The following is a 23,038-nucleotide window of genomic DNA, read 5'->3' as shown; positions in this document are numbered from 1 at the left end:
AATTCTGTTGCCTTTCTTACAGATGTAATGTCATCAAGAGAAGTGATTGTCTCCTTTTCTTTTTTTTAAGTTGGGTAGCAGAAGCAACATCCTGAACATGAAGTAATTGTGAGCTGGACTACAAAAAAGTCTGCTAGCTCAGTTAGTGTTTATTTCCAGATATCCTACTATTATTGCGTTTTTAGCCATTTATCTTTTTCTTTTCCAAGATGTGACTCACTGAAATATGTTTCCTAGCTGCACTGCAATCTTTGTGGTACAAAACAGAAACAGAACATGTCTGGGTTTTACTTCAAACTTCATCTCATAAACATTGTGCAAAGACCCCGTGTAAACACCCTCATTGAGTTAGCATTTGAACTTACCATAGATTCATCCTTTAATAAATTTAAGGCCTTACAGATGCCAATAAACCAGTCTGTTTCATTTAGCACACTGAGGTTTGGGAAGAAATAAATAAATGCTAACGTTTTTGAAGTTTCATATCCATAGAAAATGGTGAACGGTGTCCCAACAAATGATGTGATAACTGTTGTATAATCTGTCCCTATCACATTATGAAGAGGACTTCTGCCTGCTGTCAGAGAGCACTTGTTGTAGTGTGTCATTTTGGCTACATTTATAATAGGAAATTACCCAAGTATCTAGTAACAGGGTGTTCTGGATTAAATGCAGAATTTTCTTCACTTTGAAGGGTGGATTGTCACATTGACACGTTTGTGCATCCCACTGGCATCTGATGGAGGACCAGAGGATCTAGCTTGGAATATAAAGCCCTTTAGTTCAGACGTATACATTTAAAGTGCCATAGAGAAGAACTGATTCAGGACTAAACAGTCAAGTATTGTTGGGTTTGAAATACTTTCTGAAATTTTATGCATTAAATTACTTCTTTCATGGAAGAGTACATGTGTGCTTATGCACAGAAAGTAAAAGTACTTGTACTCCTTTTGTTGTCTCCATAATTATTTCCTGCCCTGTCTTGTATTTACCAGTGGAGGTAGAAAGACAAGTTTGTTTACTTTCTCTTTGGTTTGGCAAAGAAGTGACTCAGAGCAAAAATGTGTTGGCAAGTCCAGTGACCTGTGAAATCAGTCAGAAATCAGATGAATCAGCTACGGAATTAACTACAGAAACAAATTACAAAATATTAACACATCCTCATTTCTGCTTTAGCTGTGTTTCTGCACTGGAATCTTTCTATTAGATATTCGTAAGAAAAGCATAATCTGAGTTCCCCTACTAAACCAACAAAACAAATGTGAACTATCACATACAAATTTATATATAGCTTAACAGGAACACTTAATTTGAAATGTTCAATAGACCTTGCCATGGAAATGGGAACCTATCTCCAAAGTACAACAATTATGAAACTTGGATGAAATAATGGGATAAAACCAAAACAGTTTAAAAAGGAAGGAAAGAAAAACAACTTAGTTGTGTGAGAACAGGCTTGGAGTTCAGGTCTGTATGTTTATATTTCTGTAAATTTTTCAAAGAATTTGCATCTCAAAATACCCTTAAAGAAGAGAATGCAGTGCATCTGTTAGAATATGTCTCCCTGATTTGAGTGCAGTGTTCATGTTACCTGGACAACACAAAGAGGGAGTCTGAACATCATACAATCTAGCACACTGCTATCTGGGGAAATTATTCTGCAGAGACTGTGTTAAACTAAATACTGTCACTTGTGTCAAACTCCCTGGACAGTTATTACTACATAACGTGTAAGCTTTCATAAATTAAAGAAAGCAGATATAAATTTGAGGTCTTCCTTCCCTGTCAAAAACCCCAGGGTTTTTTTTTTTTTTTTCTTTTGGAGAAACTGCCTTGACAGCATGAATGGGGGGCAAAACAAGTAGAAACAGTACCTGCTAGTAGCACTGCATATTTATTTTAGCAACTGTTAGGTGGCTGGCAGAGCTTCAGTGTCATATCTGACAGAGAAGGGAGGCCAAGTGTTATTAGCCAGTGTGTTTGCTTTGTGTGGGAGCTAAAGTTACTGGAATTTTTTCTTAGAGGACTTGACTGTGACCTCCATAATGAAAAACTGCCCTTTGCTCCTCACAGTTGGGTGCTGTCAGCAATCATTCACACCCAAAGAGCGACAGTGGTTTGTGTAGCTGTGTACAAAGCCGGGAGGGGTGTGGTTTTCGCAGCATTGCTAAAATACCTGACCAAGCTCTGTGGGCTGAGCTGGCGCTGCAATGGACAACACAAACAGCAGTGAGCTTTTCATGGCCTCTACTGCTTGCCACAACTTGCTCTTCTAGTGTGTTGGGTTCCATGATGTAGAGCAGCTAAAGGAGATGGGATGAGGCAGCATCCATGAAATGAATGGCATGGAATATCAACTGACACTTGAATGGAAATTATTTATGTCAAGCTGACTTCTGTTGGAAGACCCATACTGACAACTGCTTAGCCACAAAGGTTTTCAATTGCTCTGCTCAATGTAAAATCCCCAAGGCTTATTAAGGAAGGTGGTTCATGCACATGTAGTGATACAGAGTCAATAAGGTGCCCACAACTGGATCAGAAGTCATTTGCCTTACAAGAACTTTTTCTGGTGAACAGAGATTCTTTTGCAGGAGAAGGGAATGGAACAGCTTATAATCTGTATCTGCAGTGAGTCTTTCCAGGAAAACCATAACATTAAAAAGAAGTTATTTTATATGTGAAAAAAATATTATAAATGAATTACAGTTTGTTGTATTTACTTTATTTCATCTTCTTCACTGGACTGTTTCCAGTGTCAATCACTGAGCTTGGAAGCTGTTGTGAAGTATTTGTGAAGATGCTTGATGTGCTTATTCATGGGAATTTGAACTTAGAAAGCTTTTTTCCCCCCTCTGCTTTTATCAAAGTAGTAGCTCAAGCTGTGGAATCATCTACCCAAACTAGAGAAGGAAGCACCATCCCTCTCCATTCTAAAGAATAATGAGAGGAAAACAGGAAATGCATCTCAAGGAAATGTTCCTCCTGTGTTCTGTAAAGATGACAGCTTATTAAACAGACTTCACCTGTTTTGCTAGGGTGAAAATAAAATAGCTTTAAGCAATGTTATATTGCCCACCTACATCTCTGTTTTGTACCTACCTACCGAACTGATTGTGGTGTGTTTGGGGATGTGTGGTGTCTGGGGTATTTTTGTGGGGTATTTTGGCTTTTGGGTTTTACTTTTTTGTTAGTTTTTCTGATGATAAATTCCCAAATTTGTGGATACACAAGTTCTTTTGATTTCTGTGAAATAGGAAAAAAATAAGCTTCTGCTTTTTGTGAGTGGGGGTGGAAGTAGTGCAAGTACCTAGAATTGCTCCTCTTTTCAATTTTATAGAACTCACACAGGTGCTGGCAAATACCTGATTGTGTTGCTGCTTGTATAGAAGAAAGAGCTTGTGAATCTGATTTCTCTTCCCTCTGACTCTTCAGAGGAACTGTGCTTCTTTCAGTAAGTTTTATGGCTAACTGTGCATTTGACTGAATAGCTGGAAATACTACGGATGGTAACTTCCATTCATAGCTCTAACTTGTTCCTTTTTTCTTTTTTGCAGTTCCTGTGACTGTTGACTCAATAGAAAGCATTTTTATTTTTTTAATCTCACCACGAATATTGAGTTGATCTCAAGGTCTCTGCAGTGTTACTGTGCTGTCTTTACCCTGAAGCTACTACCTTGAGCCCTAACAGAAGGAGGCTTGCCCAAGCTGCAATCCTGTCCATAAACATAACCTTCACTAGAGGTGGATGGTTGTTCTTTACTTCACCTCCTGTCAGGGTGCAGATTAAAATTTAGTTTAGGATACCTCATCATTTGCTGTCAAAAACATTCTGTGGCATGGGTGAAGCTTGCCCACTAAAATGGGACAAGTTTTCCATTGCTTTCCCAGGAACTGCCTTTCCACAGTTTGCCAGGAAAGAATTAATTGAAAACCCAAATTTACCACCAAATTAAGCTGCACAGATGTGCCCAATGAAGCTTCACTGCCCTTTTCCAGGGAGTGCATCACTGAAGCAGGAAGCATTATGTGCTGGTGGGACCAATGATTACTGTGTTCCTAATTAATAATTCAGCACTGCAAAACACACTAAATTATTTTCTCCCCTCTTTTCAAAGCAACAAGTATATCTTTTTCTACTTACATAAAAATTTAAAAAATCCCTTTTTTAAGGCTGACCTATGTTTTAAAATAGAAATTGGAGGTGGTGGTCATCCAATTTTCGGTAATTCAGGATAAAAATCTTGCGCTTCACAGGACTTTTGTTCTGCTTTTCTCCTTTTTGAATGCTCTTACAGTTCTTCAAATGAAGTATATAAAGATCTAATTTTTAGCCTGTTTTTTTAACTCCAGATGTGCTTGTATTTATTCTCACTAATTAGTTTTCATTCCTGAAATTGATGCTGCTGAAATAAGCAGTACCCAAGGCAGTTTCAGTAAAACATAAAGAAAAGACACTGATTTAGCTCTCTGAATTTTAAGTGAATAAGGTACTGATGCAGCTTTTCTGTCTCTACCTTTTTTTTTTTCTAAAAGAGCAGCAAAAGATTTATTAAAATTACATTGCCTTGTATAAGTTACAAATTATAGATACTTTCCAGATTTCCACAAATTACTTGTAGAACTACTTCCTTTTCTCTTTTGGATGCTTTAAACACCTTCAAGAACAATTACATTAAAAGAGAAAGTTCATTCACTGTCAAAGGGATTCTGTCAGAGACACTAGAACAAAGTGGAGCTGAGACGGTTTGGAGGAAATAATACTCCAACTTTGCCCTTCCATTTGTAATCGGCATAAATGTGTCAAAACAAAGGACACATCCAAGAATGTTTCTATCCCTTCAAAGACCCAGACCAAATTACAACCAAATTCTTTCATCATTTTTGTTTTATATTTGGCCAGTCTTTTGAGTTAGGTAATGGAAACTTAATCCTTCCCTGCTGCAAACAGTTTTGCAAGACCAATGACTACGAAGTCCACCTGCTCAAATCTGAAGAACAAAACGGTATTTAACATTTGTTGTTGTTCTCAGAAAATATCCCTGAGTACTCTGGCAAGGCTCTTTCAAGACAAAGCTAAACCTCTAGTTCAAGAATGACATTTATCATGACCTGTAGTACAATGCTGTCATCAAGGCAGCAGACTTGGACTACTCAGGTTAAAAAGCTGTATTGCTCAATCTGACAAGCTTAACACTTCCACTCAGCAAACCACACTTGACCTGACTCTTCAGATGCCTAAAAACCTTAGGCCATATTTGGCCTGGGGTTCCTTAGGAATCATCAGCTTTTGCAGGAATTGCAGAGGGATCTTTTCACAAAGACACACCACAATTTCATGATGCTGAGTGTGCACACAGCCTGCTGAGTGGTAATAAATCTTTTCCTGCAACTACTCTGTTAATAAGATAACTGCTTGGAATGAGTTGCTGTGGGCTACTGTGTCTTTGTATTCACAGCATGACTGTGAATATTGTACCTATATGTGATACTCTCCTGAGCAGATCCATCCAGAACAGAGGCGTTTGTATTCAGTCACCACTGGGCCGATGTTTTTCGCTGAATTTTTCTGCTTTCTTCAGGCCTCTTCCTTATGTCCACTTATTTAAAGGGGCAAATCACCAGTGACATAGTACTTATTTTCCACTGCAGGATGTTCATTCAGCAGTCCTTCTAACCTGATCTGAGGCAGTTAACCTTTGGTTTCAACAGTTATTCTCCCCAAAATTCATACTGAAGAACTGAAAATGTTCCAGGGTGGTTAAGAACCCTTCAGATGCATCCTGCCCAGAACACAAGGACCAGCAAAAGGAGCCTACTAGAATGCTCTCCTAAAATACTCTGCTATACATTTCCATACTGTGAAATATCCAGTTCTGGGAATATCTATTCCTGTAGGCAGAGTGTCCCTACTGGATTCCTGAAAGGCTCTGGCACTGAGGAGGAGGAAGAATTCTTGAGTGGAAGATGAAGTAAGAAGAGACAGGAAATGCTTGATTGAAGAGAGGGAGGATAAACCTGCCTGACAGAGTGTGCCAGTATGTGTCCAAAGGAAATGCTGGAATCTCCCTTCTCAAGGGACTTCAAAAACTAAGCATTAGAAAATGTACTGCAGGGAACAATACTACATTGCCAGGAAAATGGGATGGATGATCTAATTATTTTCCATCTTGTCTAAGTCTGTGAATAATCCAGATCTCTTTTGCTGCTCTTTTTCTTACTAATTTCCAAAATATTGTAAGTTGGGAATTACTTATTTTGAAAGAAATTATATTAATAATTATTTCTTTTAATCCATAAGGCCTGAGGTACAGCATATTCTGTAACATACTTTCAAAATTTGTAGCTAGGTGTAGTACTAAACTCAGGCAAATACATATAGATACAGCATGTTTCTACAGTGTTTATCTGCAGAGTTTTGGGGGCAGTCACACTCAACTCTTTGCTGGTGTGGTATGAGTAATTCTGTGCAAGTAAATCTGTAAAGTTTACATAATAATCTTTGAAGAGACTTTGAATTTCCTCTGTTCTCCTGCTGCCACAGATTTTTCCTGATACAACGACAGCAAGTGTCTTTATCTATATGGATGTTAGCATGACAAGGATACACCATGTATAGTCTTTAGCAGGCTTGGTAGTATTCATTCATTTATTAAGAGAACAGAAATAAAAAGGATATTTTCGCTGAATTGGAAATTTTATGGGTTTTGTTGTGCTGTTTGCCTACAAGTTTTAAGGTAATTTATTTTTGCAAAGAACCTTCATCTTACTTTTCCCTTATTTCTGTAGCCCAAATATAGTGGAGTTTGTATTGTTTCTATGTGACTTTTGATTTTAGGTCCCCATTAAGAAAATTCTAGAGATAAGCATGTGTACTCTTGCATAAATATTAAACTAAATATCAGGGAGATATTTAATTCTGTCCCTGGTGTGAAATCTATACATTGCTTTAACTCCAGCCATTCTCAGACTGAGATAGCTGATTCAGGTCTCAGGACACACAAACAGATTAGATAAGCAATGTGGATGTCTTAAGAGTTAAACAGCAAGACTCTAAGTTCTCTAAGATAGAATTCATACAGCTCTATCCTTGAGTTCAGGGAGGTGAGCTAAGCAGATTTCAACATGCTATTACTTCACAAACAGTAACCAGTTTATCATCCTAACTCCTACATTAAGGAGTGTATCACCAGCGTGTTTTCACACAAAGGAATTGAGGCACACAAATAAAAATTGTACTCAGACTTACACAACAGTGGGTTGCCTTGCTGCTGATCACTGAAGTATTCAGGGAAAGTTCTGTGCCTCATGAGTGTGGGTACAGATCTCTCATCCAGGTCCTGCACCTGAAATGCAGACCTTGGCACACATGGTAACTAGACCCCAGAAATGTTCTGTTTCATAAGTTACTCAATCAGTGAGATATAGCTCTTTCTAAAAGCACAATAGCAGCAAGAACTTTGATTTAGAAGAAGTAGTATCAAGAATCTACATCCATCTAAGTATCTACCTGTTAAGAAGAGAACTGATTCTCTTTTGGATCCAAGGCATTAGGATGACTTGTTTAGGATAGACTTTCAAGGCAGCAATTAATGCTGAGAGCCAGTTACTTTTGCTAAACTCATAAAATTGTTAATCCCTTTGTGAATCGATTATGGAGAGCTTGTATCAGTCATCACAATGAGAAATAAACTTTTTTGAAACATCCATGCTAGAATTCATGATGCTATTTAGTAATTTGAGAAAATGGGCTTTCATTTAGCTCCTGTCACAGTGAAATTTGTACAACAAACTCAAAACAAGAGCATCCAGCAGTAACACAGTATGTTCTTAATCAGAAAAATCTTACTGTGAGCCAGGGGTCAGTCAAAAAAAAAAGGAATAGGAAGCTTGCAGCTCTCTTTGTGAGCTTCAATAAACCTGTCCATCACTATCTGTTAGCTGTTCTCTATGTTGCAGCAACACATAAATGAAATATCAGTCAATTTAAATTTAGCATGTAAACTTATGTCTCATATACATAACTGTTCATGATTCAATTATTTTGTATATTTATAACTCTTCAAATAATTTTTTTAAAAAGATACGGCTGGGAAAAATCTTTAGGACAAGAAAGGATAAACTAATGAATTGTTCATAAAAATATTAAATAAATGTCAATTCATTATTTACAGCTGGTAATAATAAAGATGTACCTGGAAGAGCTAAAGGGAAATAAAATTGCTGAGTCAGTTTCAGCTCTAACACTTGCCTAAATCACTGAGCTTCTTCTAAGAGACCTGACTGATGTTTGAATAGTCCTTTGGGTTGGGGAAGATTCTTCTTTTGAATTGAAAATATTTTCAGTCTTTTTAAACTTCCTCCTACTTTTATGCAGTAGAAGTTTAGCTATCCTGAAGCACTTCAGTAAGAACAACACACTTCTGTTTGGTCTCAACATAAATGAATTTGAAAACCTCTGCCTAGCAACCACAACAATAAAATGCTATTGGTTTGGGTTTTCTTTTCTTTTTTAAAGGTATTATTTTTTCAGTACAAGAACTTTAAGTTTGAGCATCTGATTGAGGGAGTCATTCTTCTTTTTCTAATTAAAAAATTATCTTTGAGGCTAGCCTCACTCTAGAAAGGGGAAGCTTTCCAGCTCTGTCAAGCTATGTGCTTGAATTTTCAAGCAATTTGACAGTTATGTATTTTCTCTCTTCCCATTCGAAACCACGAATTTCCTATTGAGGATGTGACTGCAAGTTCACTGAGCTGAAAGACTTTTTTGGAATATAGATTCAAGCCCTTTAGAAAGGTATTTACCCTAAAGAATGTGCAGAACCTTTCTTAAAATATTGGCTTATGATTGCCAAAAGAATTCACTTTTAATGTATGCATGTGAAATATTCAGTAGAAATGAACTGCTGCTCCAGCTCTGAAAAAAGACTGTACTGAGAAAGAAACGTTGCCAGATGACACCAGGTCTTGAAGTGCTTTGTGAGAAATGTCTTGGCCTGTTCTAGTTACTGATGAAATTTGCTTTCCACTTCAGTAAGGCCAAAATTTCTCAGTTGGATGATCCCTAGAGATTATCAAGAACACTAAGAAAAATTTCCCATCACCTCTGATTAATTACCCAGAGTAACAAGTGTTCCCCAGGGCCACGTTCTGTCTCAGCTATAGATAAGCACTGCTGTGTGAATTTTAATGAAGTGCAAACTCTGTAGCAAGCAGGATAAATTCACCACTGCACCATGTGGTCCTGTTGGCAACGTGGTAATATAAATCTAGAATAATAGCAATTTCTCTCTAATATAATAGTGCTAAAAACTTTAAAGTTATTGATTCAAGTGTATTTTAAAAGGAGGGGAGAAACACACTAAAAGAGCTTCAGCAGAAATTAATTTAATGTATAAGAGCTATTTGTAGAGGAAATCGTGGACTATTGGCAAGAGCATGATTTCTATGAAAAATCTCCATTCCTTTCTACAGCACGAATATGGATTTTTTCCTTGTTAAATATTTCTTCTTTTAAGTACTTTTTATTTTTAAATATATTTTTTTTATATCTTTCTACCAGTTAGTGCATTTAAAGTCTTTACTAGTGTCCTTAAGAATATACAGTAGGTTATCCAAAACAGATGTGGTTTTTAAATTAAAATAAAGTACTCCTTTGTTATAATCAATATGCTACAACATATAATTAACACATGAACATAATGATCACATCAGTTTACTACATTGAGAATTATTCATAAAAGTTAGATCTGTTGGTAGATTTGAGATGCATGTCCTTCTTCACATGGTTAAACAAAGTCTTTGCCTTTCCCAACATACCTTGCCTTGTTTATATTCCCACAACTGAAGGAAAAAAAAGGTATTTGTTTAGCAATGCAAAGGAAAATTCGTTTGAGACATATTTTTGTTTTGCCAATTCATGTGTTTCAGTGTCTTTCTTCCTCCTTTTTAGCCCTAAGCTGAAGCACAGCCTTTCTTAAAATTGAAGTGGAGGGTGCATGTGTTTTGAACTTTTTTTTTCCTGTTATCTGTACAGAACACAAGTTTGAAAGAGCTGGAATAATGGAGACACAAGTGTCTCTTAAAAATCTGCATAGTTTCAAAATTTTGTGTAGACTTGTCTGTAATCCTCCAAGAAGTCCTCTGTGAGTAGGGAAGCATAATTTGTTTCATTTTATAGATAGTAAACAGAGAAGTGGAAAAGCTACACAACTGTAAAAACAGACAGATGGTCCCTAATCGTTGATATGAAAAAGGATCAAGGGTGGTGGTGGAATAAAAGAACAACCCAAGCAAACAAACCAAACCAAACAAAAAGAACCCAACCCAAAACAATTGCCAGAAGACCTATCAGGTTTACTACTGAGTTTATCCAGGGAAAAGCTTTGATGATTCACAAGTGGCTCTTAGCTGCCAGTCTTTTCACTTTGCTTGCTGTGCATGTAGTGCTGCCCATCACCTGTTGTTAATTATAACATCCTATAAATCTAATGTTAGAAGACTAGCACTGGGACACAGTGCCTGCCCTGGCTTAATGGACACTCTAGGAAAAAAATAATTTTTCAAGAATTTATTCCTGGACGAGCTTCTATGAATCTGGCATTGTCAGGAACTGATACTTCTATTAAGAAAAACACAAGTGAGTGCCTTTAAACAAATAAGGTGCTGGCTTTTTACAATCATTGTGGTTTCAAACACCATATCAAAAAACACTATGATGGGAAGCTATCATTTAATAAATCAAAAAAGCTTACTTGGTAATAAATATTTTTCTTAGAAACCACAATATTCTCTTTTCTATGGATCATATGACTTTCCAGTTCCTGAATTTTTTTATATTACTGGAGCAACAAAGGAACGTGGGAAATAACTCTGGATGGTGAAATCATTCAGTTAAGCTGTGCCTACTGTGGTTAGACCAACTTAAAAATGTGTGATTTCAGGCATAGGCGATCAAATTATTCCCTTTTTCAGGTTGGCTGAATTGGACAGTGCTTTCTGAAATGAGGAAAGTGTTTTGTTTTGACTAAATCATTTAAATTTAATTTCTTAGCTTTGTATTCTTCAAAGGGGTGAGCAGTATTTCCATCCTCAGTATGGGAAATAGTTTCTTGCTTGTATGGGCTCTGAGCATTAAAAAAAACACAGTAAAATACATAAGGCCATGAATTGCTGCTATTGACTCTGTTCTGTGTTGGCTGCTATTCGGGTAACTTCCACTTATATTGATAAATCAGCCTTTGTAGTTAGCAGTGAAAAGAAAGCCAGTATTTAAAATAAACATGAAAGAAATTGTACAAAGACACAGATTCTGCTCTCAGTGACAGCAGTCTAAATTCAGATTTGGTCTAGACACAAGCCCTGTAAAGAATTCACGTAAACAATGTCTATAAGACACATACTGTTGCATTTACACAGATGTATTCTCACATGTAGAATAACCTGCTGACATAAAATATCAAATTGACTGGCACCTATCTATTGACATTACCACAGACTATCAGTTGGTCTTAAATATTCAGCTACAGGCTTTGCTGGAAGCATACATGCACTTCCATACTTGCTTGTATTTGTATATCAATTCATAAATAAGTAAGTTTCACCTAAAGAATACAAGTAATAAAATTCTTCTGTAAGTAATACTGCTCTGTACAAAGTCCTTCAAGTTTTCTTAAGTCTGCTAAGAAAGGCATAAAAAAGTTTATACAAAGTCTAAAGAATCACTTTGTTTTACTGGAATCCCTTTTATGATGCACTTCTCATGCAAAGACCACCATATTCTTCCATTTTTTGGTTCCACAATTATTCAGTATTCTGAATTTTTGTGTTTCTGGGTGTGAGATTCTTTTTCTAATGAAGTGCAATGTGGCTATGAATATATTTGTATAGCTTCAATGACTTACTGGCTCTGCTTGCTGATAAAAATATGGTTTTGATTATCCTTAAAACTCCTGATTTAACCTACTTTGGGGAAGCTGAGCTATACTGTTTTTTACTGTTCATATGACATGGTGTGCATTTTAGCTGAGATCCAAGGTACTGTACAGTGGACTCACATCAAAAGAGAAACTGGTGCAGCAAACCTTGATTGGAAGCTGAAATGTAACTTAAGGAATATTAATAACAGAAAGGTATTGAAATCAGAGTTCTGGCTTTAAGCAAACAATTTTTCAGCGGTCCAAAGTGCCGGTTTAGGAGACAGATAGGACAAAAATTGCTGAAAATATATAAGAAATACGAAGCCTTGGAAAAAAAAAAAAAATTGGAGTATCATTTGTTTAACAGACAGGCTTTAAATGACCTCAAAGAGCTATATTCCATGTTGGTTACTGTTTTGTAATGGAATTCCATTACTTTGAAAGCAAACGTGGAGCCTGCAGCAGCTTTGTTAGATATACGAATGTATCTATCCTCTAGCTGATCTTCCTGTGCTCCTAGCTCTGCATTTTATTTCTTTTTGTCTGGAGTGATGATATTATGATAACTCATTTAACCCCTTTAGGATTCATGTTGATATACCAAGAATGTTGTGCAATGCCATTAGGGCAATGGACACAAAACTGACAGTATCTTTATTACTGATGTGCCAGGAAAGGAAGAGATACTTTCCGAAAATCTTTTTTACATGACTTAATTCTGAAGTTAATTATATCACTGCATGCTTATGGGCAAGCCTCACAGCCACCTGCTTAGGTTGTATTTTTTTACTACAATTCTGCAGCTGAGTGCCTTCCTGTGCGCATCCTCAGCTGCACGTTCCTGTAACACACTGTGCCTGCATCACCTCTGTGCTGTGAGCAGTTCCCTTCTCGAGGGAAGACATGACACTGCTGACCAATGACTGCTGGGCTTTCAGAAAGGCACCTTTCCTTTCCTTTCCATGACCTGACTGAGTCATGGTTATGAAACAGGCCACTGTAGGGATGCCTATCCCAATAAGCAGAAACTCATCTCAATTTATGTCTGAAAAGAAGATGATGTCCACAGCAAAGCCTCCCTCTCTTAGAATACCCTGACACCTTCTGGCTTTGTGAATGGAGAAGTTCTCATCTCTGGCTAGAGGTTAGCATTCTCATGTAGTGTCTACCTCTCGTCTCTGAAGATTTTTGACATGATGATGGCAGTAATTTTTGATGGCAATAATTTTTCTTAGGAAATGGAACTTAGGTGTGTTAATCACATTGTTTCAGCATTAGACTTTTTCATTAATTGTCAGAAAATTACCTCAGTATAATAGGAGAGTACTTCACTATACCAATTCTGATATCCAGACTCCACATCCAGTAATTAAGAGATCATAACAGTGCTGAGTATCAAATTTGAAGGATTCTGACAATCTGCATTTTCTTTTCTAGAAAGAGAAGGAAGAAAGAATGTATGTTAATAGCCTTCAAAAAGGCAGGAGAGCAAAAAGGTATTTTTCAACTTTACTTGAATAAATAAGCTACTGAGAGTTTATTTTATTTTTTTTAATTTTTTTTTATATAATCAGACATTAATACATGAAATAAACATGAAACAGACCAGGAAAATTGTGTTTAAAACTGTTGCTCAGGTTACAAAGGCACCACGAAAGGCTCACATTTTGGTTTGTTCTGTTTTTACAAGTATATCATCTGCATTCCTCCACTATGCTTTGGTGCAGCTCTATAATTCACAGAAAACTATGTGTTATTTTCTCACTGGACTACTTTGTATATTACAAAGGATCATTCTTTCTAGTAGCACACAACTAATTTTTCTCTCCTCAACAGCAGTCAATTTCAAGCTTTGTCAGAATTTTGAACAAGGAAAAGCTGGAAAGATGAGAGAGAAAATTGAAATACTTCAGTGTACAGTGTAAGCTCTGGTTTATCACAAAATACCAGACAACAAATTGCATCAACCAAAGCCTAAAACCAAACTAGTTTTTCCCCTGCCTCATAAACGAGTAACAGTCGACAGCCCTGGAATGTGCACTCCTCTCCTATGAAAACATTTTTCCGCTCTGCCTTTTCCAAAACTCAAAAGTTCAAAGCTAAACTACTACATGTTATAAAAGAACAAATTTACCATGACACTTAAACAAAGACATGAGTCAGTGTATTCAGATTTCTTGAGGGAGGAAGGAGTTATGTTTCTTGTTAAGGCAAGATTTGCAGTAAAGAAGTTATTTTTATAGTTTTATATATCTCCTTATAATTATTTATTCATGCAGATGTTCTGTTTTACTGCACAGTTAAAGCTGTAATTCATGCCCTTTTTGAAATGGATATATTAATTGAGGTTTACAACATTTCTCCCCAGAAAGCAAAATATTAACATCCTCATTAAACAAATGGGCAAATGCAATCACAGACATTAGGAAATTTGGTTCACTATTATTTGGGATATCCATGGCAGTTTGGGAGCATCAGCAGTTTCTCTTTGCTCTGAAGAGTGCTACTTGCGTTCTTAGAAATGGCATGAGGAAGGTGGCCAGCATGTATGTTAACAGCAGAGACAAAATGAGGTGGCTGTGGACTGCTGTGGACAAAACAACCTATATCTGGAATAAAATGCAAGCGATTTTGTGTCCTCTTAAATGTGAGATGTAGAACATAATAGATTAAGCAGCTGAAGTTCTGTATGTAGCTTTCAAAGCTGTCTAGGAAACTTGGAACACCATTTTCATTTATTTGGAACAAGTGGCTGACTCATTTGTCTGCCTTGAAAAACCTCTACAACTGTTCCTGACTGGAATAAGATGAATATTCTGAAAGTCATTGCTCTTGTGAAACAGGAAAGAAGCACAGAAAGTCACAGAGCTGCTGTTAATACTGAGCCTCATTGAATGTAATATCGATTTGGAATATGCTAAAGGATGCAAACTTCTTCTGGGTACTGTAGCAGCTTTAAAATGTCCACTCTTTCAAGAAGACTGATGTGGCCAAGTCTTGTCCTTCGTGGATACAAAATCTGGGGTAGCTAGATCAAAGGTCTGCTCTAGATTCAGACCTTTCACACTGAATGTTATATTCAGTTGAATGGAACCAAAATCAGAAAATTCTTGAGCATGGAGAAACCTGACATATCAAACTATATTCAACAGCCCTTGGACACATGCTGATTCAGTTTTTCTTTATTAATATGTAAAAATTTATGAGGCCATTCTCTAAAAGCAGTGTTTAGCAATTGTAGAGATAATATGTCCAAATTGAGGGGCACAATTTTCTTTCTTCAAATGCAATTTTTTCCCCTAGCTGGTTGCATTATCTATAGTCATAAGTTCTCTTTAGCCTTTTAAAAATACTACTATATTTCACATAGGAATACAGAGAGGCTTCAATGCAATTAATAGATAGGGTTTTAAAACTTTTTAACTTTTTAAATAGGAGTGTTTTGATTTTTCATTTGTCTGTTTTAGAGGTCTTTAATGAACTGTACCATTGAATTTAATGTTGGTTATGAAGGAGATCATCTGTGGCAAGCAACATTTCTAGTAAGGGAGAATGTCACAGCCAGTTTTGCTGGATACAGGCATATCACACTGGAGACAATGGCTAGAAGCACTAGTCACCTAAAGAGGGGAACCTGCATGAAATGGCCCACTGGGTAGATGAACCATGTTTTGATAACCTTTGGAATAAGGACAAAAGTGAACTCTGCTTGATAAAAAATAAACTAATTTAATTTTTAGTCATCATGCATTAAACTTTCAAAGTTACCAAGAAAGCAACAGCGGGATATAAATATCATTGAGCAGTAGAATGCAACTGGAATGCAGTGCCTTGATAGAATAAGGGCAGCTGATAGTACCAGGCCAGTGGTAGCTGTACTGGCCTCCTGTGTGCAAACAAGGGTGGGAAGGAGTTTGCTCCCCCCTTTCCCTGGAGCCAAGCACAGTCCTCACCTATGAGCTGCTTTGTTTGGCTACGTGGGCAACACAGGCAGCAATGTCTTACGAGTTCTGCACCAGTCAGAACCACAGTTTGGGCAAACTTGGCACCAAACAGTGCAATAAGGATCACACAGGGCAAATATATTCCCTTGGCCCTTGCTTCCACCTCCCATGTGATGCAAGTGAGCAGGGCAGGGACTTTCACCAGAGGTTAGGAAAACTGTGATTTATAACGTTGGTGGCAGGTGGAACAGGGGAGACTGTGGGACCAAGGGAGCCAAGTATTTTAAGCATCTGTTATAGGCCTGTGCCAGATGCAGGATACCAGACAAGATGTGCCATTTGTCTGTTCTTGAATGGAATTTCCTATGTCCCTAATACCAAGCAAACTCTGTTTATTTATAATATAACTACTTCTGGTTTTGTAGAGATGATATACAGCACATCTCATCTTTTTACTTTCACAATGACATTTAAACACTTAAAAAGTTATTTATTTAGCTGTGTGAATTCAGTCAGGAGGCTGTTTTGTTTTGTCGTGAGTGAATCAGTAAAGGCCGGAAAACTACTCAGTTTAGGGAGGCTGCCTTGTGTAGTTTCCTGAAGTACAGTTTTCTCTTGTCTGGGTTAAAAATGGGACTTGGGTTCTTACAAGACCTGTGTCAAGCAGTGATTTCAAGTGATTGTTTGCATGGGCACAGAGAGAAGAATGACTTGGGAAATGCTGACTGTCCTCTCCCGACAGTGAATTTTCTTCTAATTCTAAGTGATTATATTTAATGAGTAGTTCCAATTATTTCCCAAAGGAATAAGCAGGAATTTATAAGCAAAACATTTTCTCAGAATATGTAAATTCAAAACTACAGCTTCCTAGTGGAAATGCAAGCATTAGTACTAAAAGGAAATGTCTTCTGATTCTTGGAATGCATTTCTTGACAAATTTTGACAGAAATACAGACTTCCCAGAGTAACAGCATCTCATAATGAGACTGATTATCTGGAGTTGATTATCCTACCTTTAAGTCTCTGTGCTAAGAATCTTGTTAATACAAAGGATGTAAGCCACAAATTACATTTAAGACCAGGAGAAAACATCAGTGCTGATATATACATCTTGAAAAGCAAAATGGAACGGCCCTTCTGTCCCAAGACCTGGACTCCAGAGTAAGCCAATTGCACAGAAGGGTCCATCATTTGCATATCAACCTTGCTTACTGTAAGCATCCTTCCTGTGACCACTGGAATTCCTGTTAGCTCTTGCTCCAAAGGCTCATCAGGCTGGACTATCAAACCTGCCAGCCTTTTTCATGGGTCCTTTCTGCTACCTCTGCTCCAGTGTAACATCTCCCAGTTCTTTACCAGCAAGGTGTGTCCTGATTACCTCACTGCTCTCTGAACTAAGACCATTCTTTGAACTGTTGCTAGATTTTGAGTTTACAGGAGGTGACACCCAAGACAGACTTCTTGACCTGGGCCCTCAGTTGACCCCAGCTTTTTCACTGAAATGCCTTGGTTTCTCTTGGACAAGAAAAGAGAATTTGAAATAAACAAAAATCTGCAAGATGGAAGAAGCGAAAAGTTGTAGTGATTAATTTACTAACAAAACCTAAGGCCCACAATACAACTAATCATAAACCAAGTTTCTCCAGGGATATTTATTCTCCCTAACATTTTAGGTTACAACCTGCATCAAAGCATGTGCTGTTAACTGCCTGCATAAATGTGCTACATGAGCTCATCCCTTCCTGCCTCACTTTTTCTGTTTGTAAAGCTGCGGCTGTATTATTAGACTGGGGCAGTGCTCTGAAGTCCAGCTTCTGACAAGAGTTGTTACAATAATTACTGCAGCAGATGTCAGAATCAAGTGAAAGCAGCCATTCCAAAGTCAAAGTACAAACCACAATCATCACTTGTGTGGTGTGCTATTGCAGGTACAGAACCAGCAGAGCAGAAAAATGTTCACACTTGCTTCTATATGTAATCCTCTGTTAGGGAGTATCTCCCTCCCCCAGAAAGGTTTTTCCAGTACACTTTGCTGGTTTTAGCTGCAGCTAGAAAAGATACAGCTGCATTTTTTGGCTTATACAGCTTGAAGCTTGAGCTCAACATTCAGCAACAGCTTAGTCTGAGCTGTTTTACAAAACTATTTTTCTGTAAACATTTTCATTCAATAGTTACCATGTGACATCTGTGCTCCCTTAAAGCATATTAGTGACGGGCGCCTTATCTTCATATTGCCAGACTGGCCAGATACTTACTTGGGAGGTGGTCTGAAAGCTGGGGACAGAGGCAAGACAGAGAACATTTAATTAAATTCTGACATGGAGTCCTGTGATAGTCCAACAAACTGCTGCTGAGCAACACAGAGAGCAGCATCTCAATTGGCAGCTGAATGAATATAGTCAGTTTGAAGAAGTTTTTAAGTTAGCCTTTAGCTCATGGCTTTGGAAACTGTCATTTGCAAATGGACCCCACACAAACAGGTCATAAAATAGAGGATCCATGCTGGGGCTTGGGGGTTTTGCACACATTTACACTTTCAGGTACTCAGGACAATCATAAATGTAGCTAAATCATGCAGTGTACAGAGGCTGCTTTAAGGAGGCTGCTGCTTCCCACAGAGGTAAAGTCCGGCCAAGAATAGCATGTGTTTCCTCCTCTGCATGTAAGTGGTTGCTTATGTTCAAAAATGAATGAAATATTCAATGAAAACAAGAATCTTCACTGACACAATCACTGTTTCTTAATATTGTTACACAAAATAGTGTTGTCTTGCCCAGGCGTGCCTGGCTCTCTAAGAATAATGGAGACAGGACAGTGTTTGGAAGGCTGCTGTTTTTTCTGAGGAGTGGGGAGGGTGTGCCTGTTATGGGGGCATGTTCACAAAGGTTTTAGCCCAAAAAGAAAGAGGTACATCTGGAAAGAGCATAAACCAGGTTGCCAGACTCTGGCACTGCTACTAGGAATAATTTTTTCTCAGGAAAGTACCAAAATGTGGCTGTCTGGTTTGCCCACAAGTATCCGGGCATTTTTCTTGGCAGGCACAGACACTGGCGGCTGTTTGGCATTTTGATTGCTGCCCCAACTAGTGTCTATTCTTTCTCTGCTGAAGATGGAAGAATACACTTGTGGTTTAATCACTGGCCTAGGGATTAGGCAAAATGGTTCTGCTCAGATTTTAGTCTGCATCCTTGGCCAGGTCACTTAAGGAAGAATTTTGAGAAGTGCTCAGCACCCACAAACAGGATCAGATTTTTCAAAAGCTTTCTGCCTCCACTGAGGCAGTGGCCAGATGATCAAAGGAACTTCTTAGAAAATCTGTCTGTAAGTGTCATTGTGAGAGCTACTGGGTGCTGATTACTTGTGAAAATCTGGTTCTCATTGAGATGCCCAGATGGGAATCAAGTTCTCCATCTAGCTCCCATCATGATGGGAAGACACTGGAGAATCTGACCAGGAGCAATCTCTTGAAATGTTACACCAGCAACTTTCTCTGTGCCTCAATTTCCTCTAAAATGAGAGTGATATTGCCAGAGTGCTTGTAAGGATAACTTTATTAACCTGCTGTGTGTGAGGTTCTTGGATGCTTCTGAAGCCAGGAAAGGGAGGTGAAGCATTTGTAGCATAGTGTCTTTCCAGACATACCAATCATCTGTGTAAATAGGACTGTGTTAAAGTGACTGGAGCAGGAGTACAGGAGTCAGCTTTGCTCTTTGTACAATTTACAAGCCTTGGAGTTCAGGAGCTGCTGCTTTTTCTTTGTCTCAAACCCTTGATCATGAGTCAGGACTTCACCATGCTAGGGGGTGTAACATACAGATCAAAAGAACTCGTCCTTAAAAGCCTTTGTGCTGAACAAAGCAGGGCCAGGAGAATACATTGTAAAGAAATGATGAAGCTGTTCCATTCAGCTGTTTGCCTTCTTAACTCCCTGCCTGTTGAGTACAGTAGTTTTATCATTTTCTTTCCTCACACGATATTTCTTTCCTCACATCCCACCCAAGTGCTTGGTATTTTTTGGGGGAGTTCTGAGGGTTTATAATTTTAACTCTACAGGACTGGTTACTCTTGGTTACTCTTATACTAGATACAGTAGTATGTTTTGCAGGTAGTTTTTTGGATTTTAAGATCCAAGAACATTAACTTCAAAATGGACCTTATTTTACTTTTACTCTTTCTTTTCTTTCTTTTTTTTTTTTTTTCTTTTTTTAAACTTAGAGCAGCTTCAGTTTTGCCTCCAGATGTGGAAATCTGAAAGGTCCTGAACCTCCTGTACTGTGTGCTGGAGCAGCCTTCGTTCTCTTTCTGAGCAGCCTTCTCTCACATGATGTGACATTTTCTTTCCAGCTGAGAGTGGAGCCCCCCTCCCCCGCAGCTCCCTTCATTTTTGGCCTTCCAGCACCGTCGGCATCTGTGTGAGCTAATGCTGCCCAGATCCTTCTCCAAGGGGCACCGAGGGCTGGCACGCAGAAGCAAAGCCCCGGGGCTGTATCTCAGAAACCCAAGAAACCTCAAATGCATTGTGTTTCCATAAATGCTCCTCAGCTGACTGAGCTGTAGGGAGTTTCTGCTCTCCTCTGGGAATGGGAGGCGCAGGTTGTAAATGATGTCTGGCCCTGCGCAGAAATGGCGCTGACGTTGGAGCGTGAGGGAACCACAACCACCACGGGAGCTGAGGCCCCGAGCCAGGGCCATGCTGGGGCTGGCCCTGCCCTCACCACAGCCCGGTGAGGGCGAGCTGTCACCACCCCGCCAGGCCACGGCAGTACCGGCAGGTAATGGCCGTGGAGCGGGGTGGAGCCCTCAGGGTGCCCTGCACTTTGGTTTTATTTCAGAGCAGAGTGCAACACCATTACAACTCAATCGTCACTACATGCAATCCGCTTGTTGCAAAGTGTGGAATATGTAAAATTTTCTTAAGAAAGGATGTTCTTTAATGTTTATCTTTGTGTACTTTCAAGCCTAATCAACAAGAAGAGATTTAATCCATGAAACATCAGCTAGCAAGCAAGCTCTAAGTGATGGCCAGGAGGTAGAAAAACTAATTACTTGTTGGTAGAATTGCCTTGTTAAGGTTCAGGCCTTGATGTTAAGTTTTAGGCCTTCACATGCTTCTGTCATCTTATACCTGGGGTGAGGTTAACAAAGCTTGGGAAGAAGGATGCCCACTGATAGCGGACACAAAGAATGCAGAATGCATAGAATACAGACACAAACTGCTATCTTGATAGATTTTGAGCATTAAGTACAACATTTTGTGTTTTCCTGAAGCTCTCTCAACTTATAAGCAGTTAAGAGAGCAAAAATATTTCTCCTCATCATGTCTGATGTCAGAGAAGGAGAAGCCAGGAAGGAAGCGTTGCTGCACCTCGAGCTGAGGTCTGTGATGCTGAGTGCCTCCAGAAAGTGCCATGTTACTTCCTCAGTCTCCTTCAGCTTTGGGGGGAATTGCAGGAGCAGCTCTCGATCTCAGCTGCGGTCGCTGTTTTGAAGGATAAGGCTTTGTGTATGTTGTGAATGTCCATCAAGCTACAATTCTAGCTCTTGAAACATGCTTAACAAGTGGAGCATTGAAAATATAATAGGTTTCTGTTTACTTATTTTTGAAATATTTTTTTTCATGAGTTAAGCAGTTAGTAAAAAGTTCAAAGCACATGTAGCAGAGAAAATGCCTTTGAGCAGTTAAGAATTTAATTTATTTTGCTTGTCAGTCCTTTTGTACTGAGCTCTTGACAGTGTTTAGCATAGAAGTGAGAGATGTGGTGTTGAAAATAGGGTATTTAGAAAAATAATATAAAATATTCATTGTAAGTGAATTCTGAACTCAGTGACGGGCCGTTTTGGTGCTTGAAATTTGAATTGGAGAGCTATCTCATCCTGACTGTGGAACAGAAATATTCCATAAGAATCACAGGCCAGAACTAACCACCATTGCTTGGTTTTAAACACTGAGTATTTGCAGCTAGTTGTTTAAGAGCAATCTAAAATCAAAATGGAATGAAGGTGACATTAAAAACATACCGAGATGAATGGATTTCCTTTAAACTACTATTTAAAAGCCATCAGATAATTCTATACCACTGCATTAAAAAAAAAAAAATTAGTCCTGTAAATTGTTCTTTATGTATGATGACTGAATGCTAAACATACAGTTTTCTGTATGAACAGTGTTTTTAGCTGAGACTAGTAATGCAAGCTTAGGAAACAATCCTGAAATGTCTTCCATGTTTCCTGATGTAATAAATTATGCTCAGATATCCAAAAGATAGTAATAATCTGTTGGAGTTCCTTAACATAAAAACTAAACAAAAAATCCTTGCAGTGGCAGCTTGGACTGTACTGCATAGACATCCTACATTTAGGTAAGGTGGCTGAACTGGAGGAGAGCAGGAATTCCTGTAACAGACACAGAATGTCCAACTATGGTACCACTTTATTCTGTGGAAGAAGGAACTGCTGCTGCACCTCTAGGAACATAGAGCAGAACAGTCTGTAGCTCTCACTGCCTGGCTCTGCATGCAGCTTGTGTGCACAGCAGGAACTCAGTTCATCAAGAACACCTTCAGCCTTCACTGCAGCATATTTTTTGAGCTATTCATCCACAAGGCTGGGCTAAGATGGGACAGAATCCTTCCAGTTGTTAATTCACTTAGGGAATTAATACTTAATAAATAGGCAGGGTAGCTCTTCTGAACTAACATTCAGCCTCTGATTATGTATTAAAGTACTGAGGCTTGTCCAGTAACCTACAGCAGCATATCACAATGTGTACCTACAATGAATGTTGCAGTCCTGGAATATCTTCAATTAGAGCCTAATCATGATTACAGCCATTTTTGAAAGCATGGCTGGATTTTGCTAAGTCTGTCCATTCACTGTGTTCTGTTTTAGTGGTGGCTTTTTTTTTTTTTTTTTTTTTTTTTTTACCCTCAGTTAACCATAACTTGGCTTTGATTCTTTAAGTCCTTTTCCCTATCAACTCAGCAACCACAGAGGCAGTTTATTACTGAAAAGAAATCTAAGAATCAGTTTTGGCCAGCATTGTCTTGGAAAGTTCATTTTATTAACATGGTTTTGGTTTTATTTCAAAAACACTTTGACAAGCACTGACATTTCTGGAATCAGTAAAGCACAAGAGACTTACTCCTGAAGGCCTAAGCTTTGCATTTTTCTGCAGCA

General features: G+C 38.3%; 1 protein-coding gene and 1 long non-coding RNA gene across 3 annotated transcripts in view; one reads left to right on the top strand and one right to left on the bottom strand.

Annotated features, from left to right (window-relative positions):
* COL8A1 (collagen type VIII alpha 1 chain) overlaps positions 1 to 23,038 on the bottom strand; it is an 87,889-nt gene that overhangs the window by 58,317 nt on the left and 6,534 nt on the right. For both annotated transcript variants that reach the window (XM_068180987.1, XM_068180988.1), the window contains exon 2: positions 13,225 to 13,351. The gene's annotated coding sequence lies outside the window, so the exon portion shown is untranslated. The remainder of the gene's footprint in view (positions 1 to 13,224; positions 13,352 to 23,038) is intronic.
* LOC137468844 (uncharacterized) lies at positions 5,223 to 6,241 on the top strand. The gene is made up of 2 exons (XR_010996205.1): positions 5,223 to 5,371; positions 5,713 to 6,241. It is a non-coding gene; the product is annotated as an uncharacterized lncRNA (long non-coding RNA).

This window comes from Anomalospiza imberbis, chromosome 2 (genome assembly GCF_031753505.1).
Source record: "Anomalospiza imberbis isolate Cuckoo-Finch-1a 21T00152 chromosome 2, ASM3175350v1, whole genome shotgun sequence".
In the NCBI taxonomy this organism is placed as follows: domain Eukaryota; kingdom Metazoa; phylum Chordata; class Aves; order Passeriformes; family Viduidae; genus Anomalospiza; species Anomalospiza imberbis.
The sequence above is the reverse complement of the archived record's forward strand: the minus strand, read 5'-3'. Positions and strand labels throughout refer to the sequence as shown.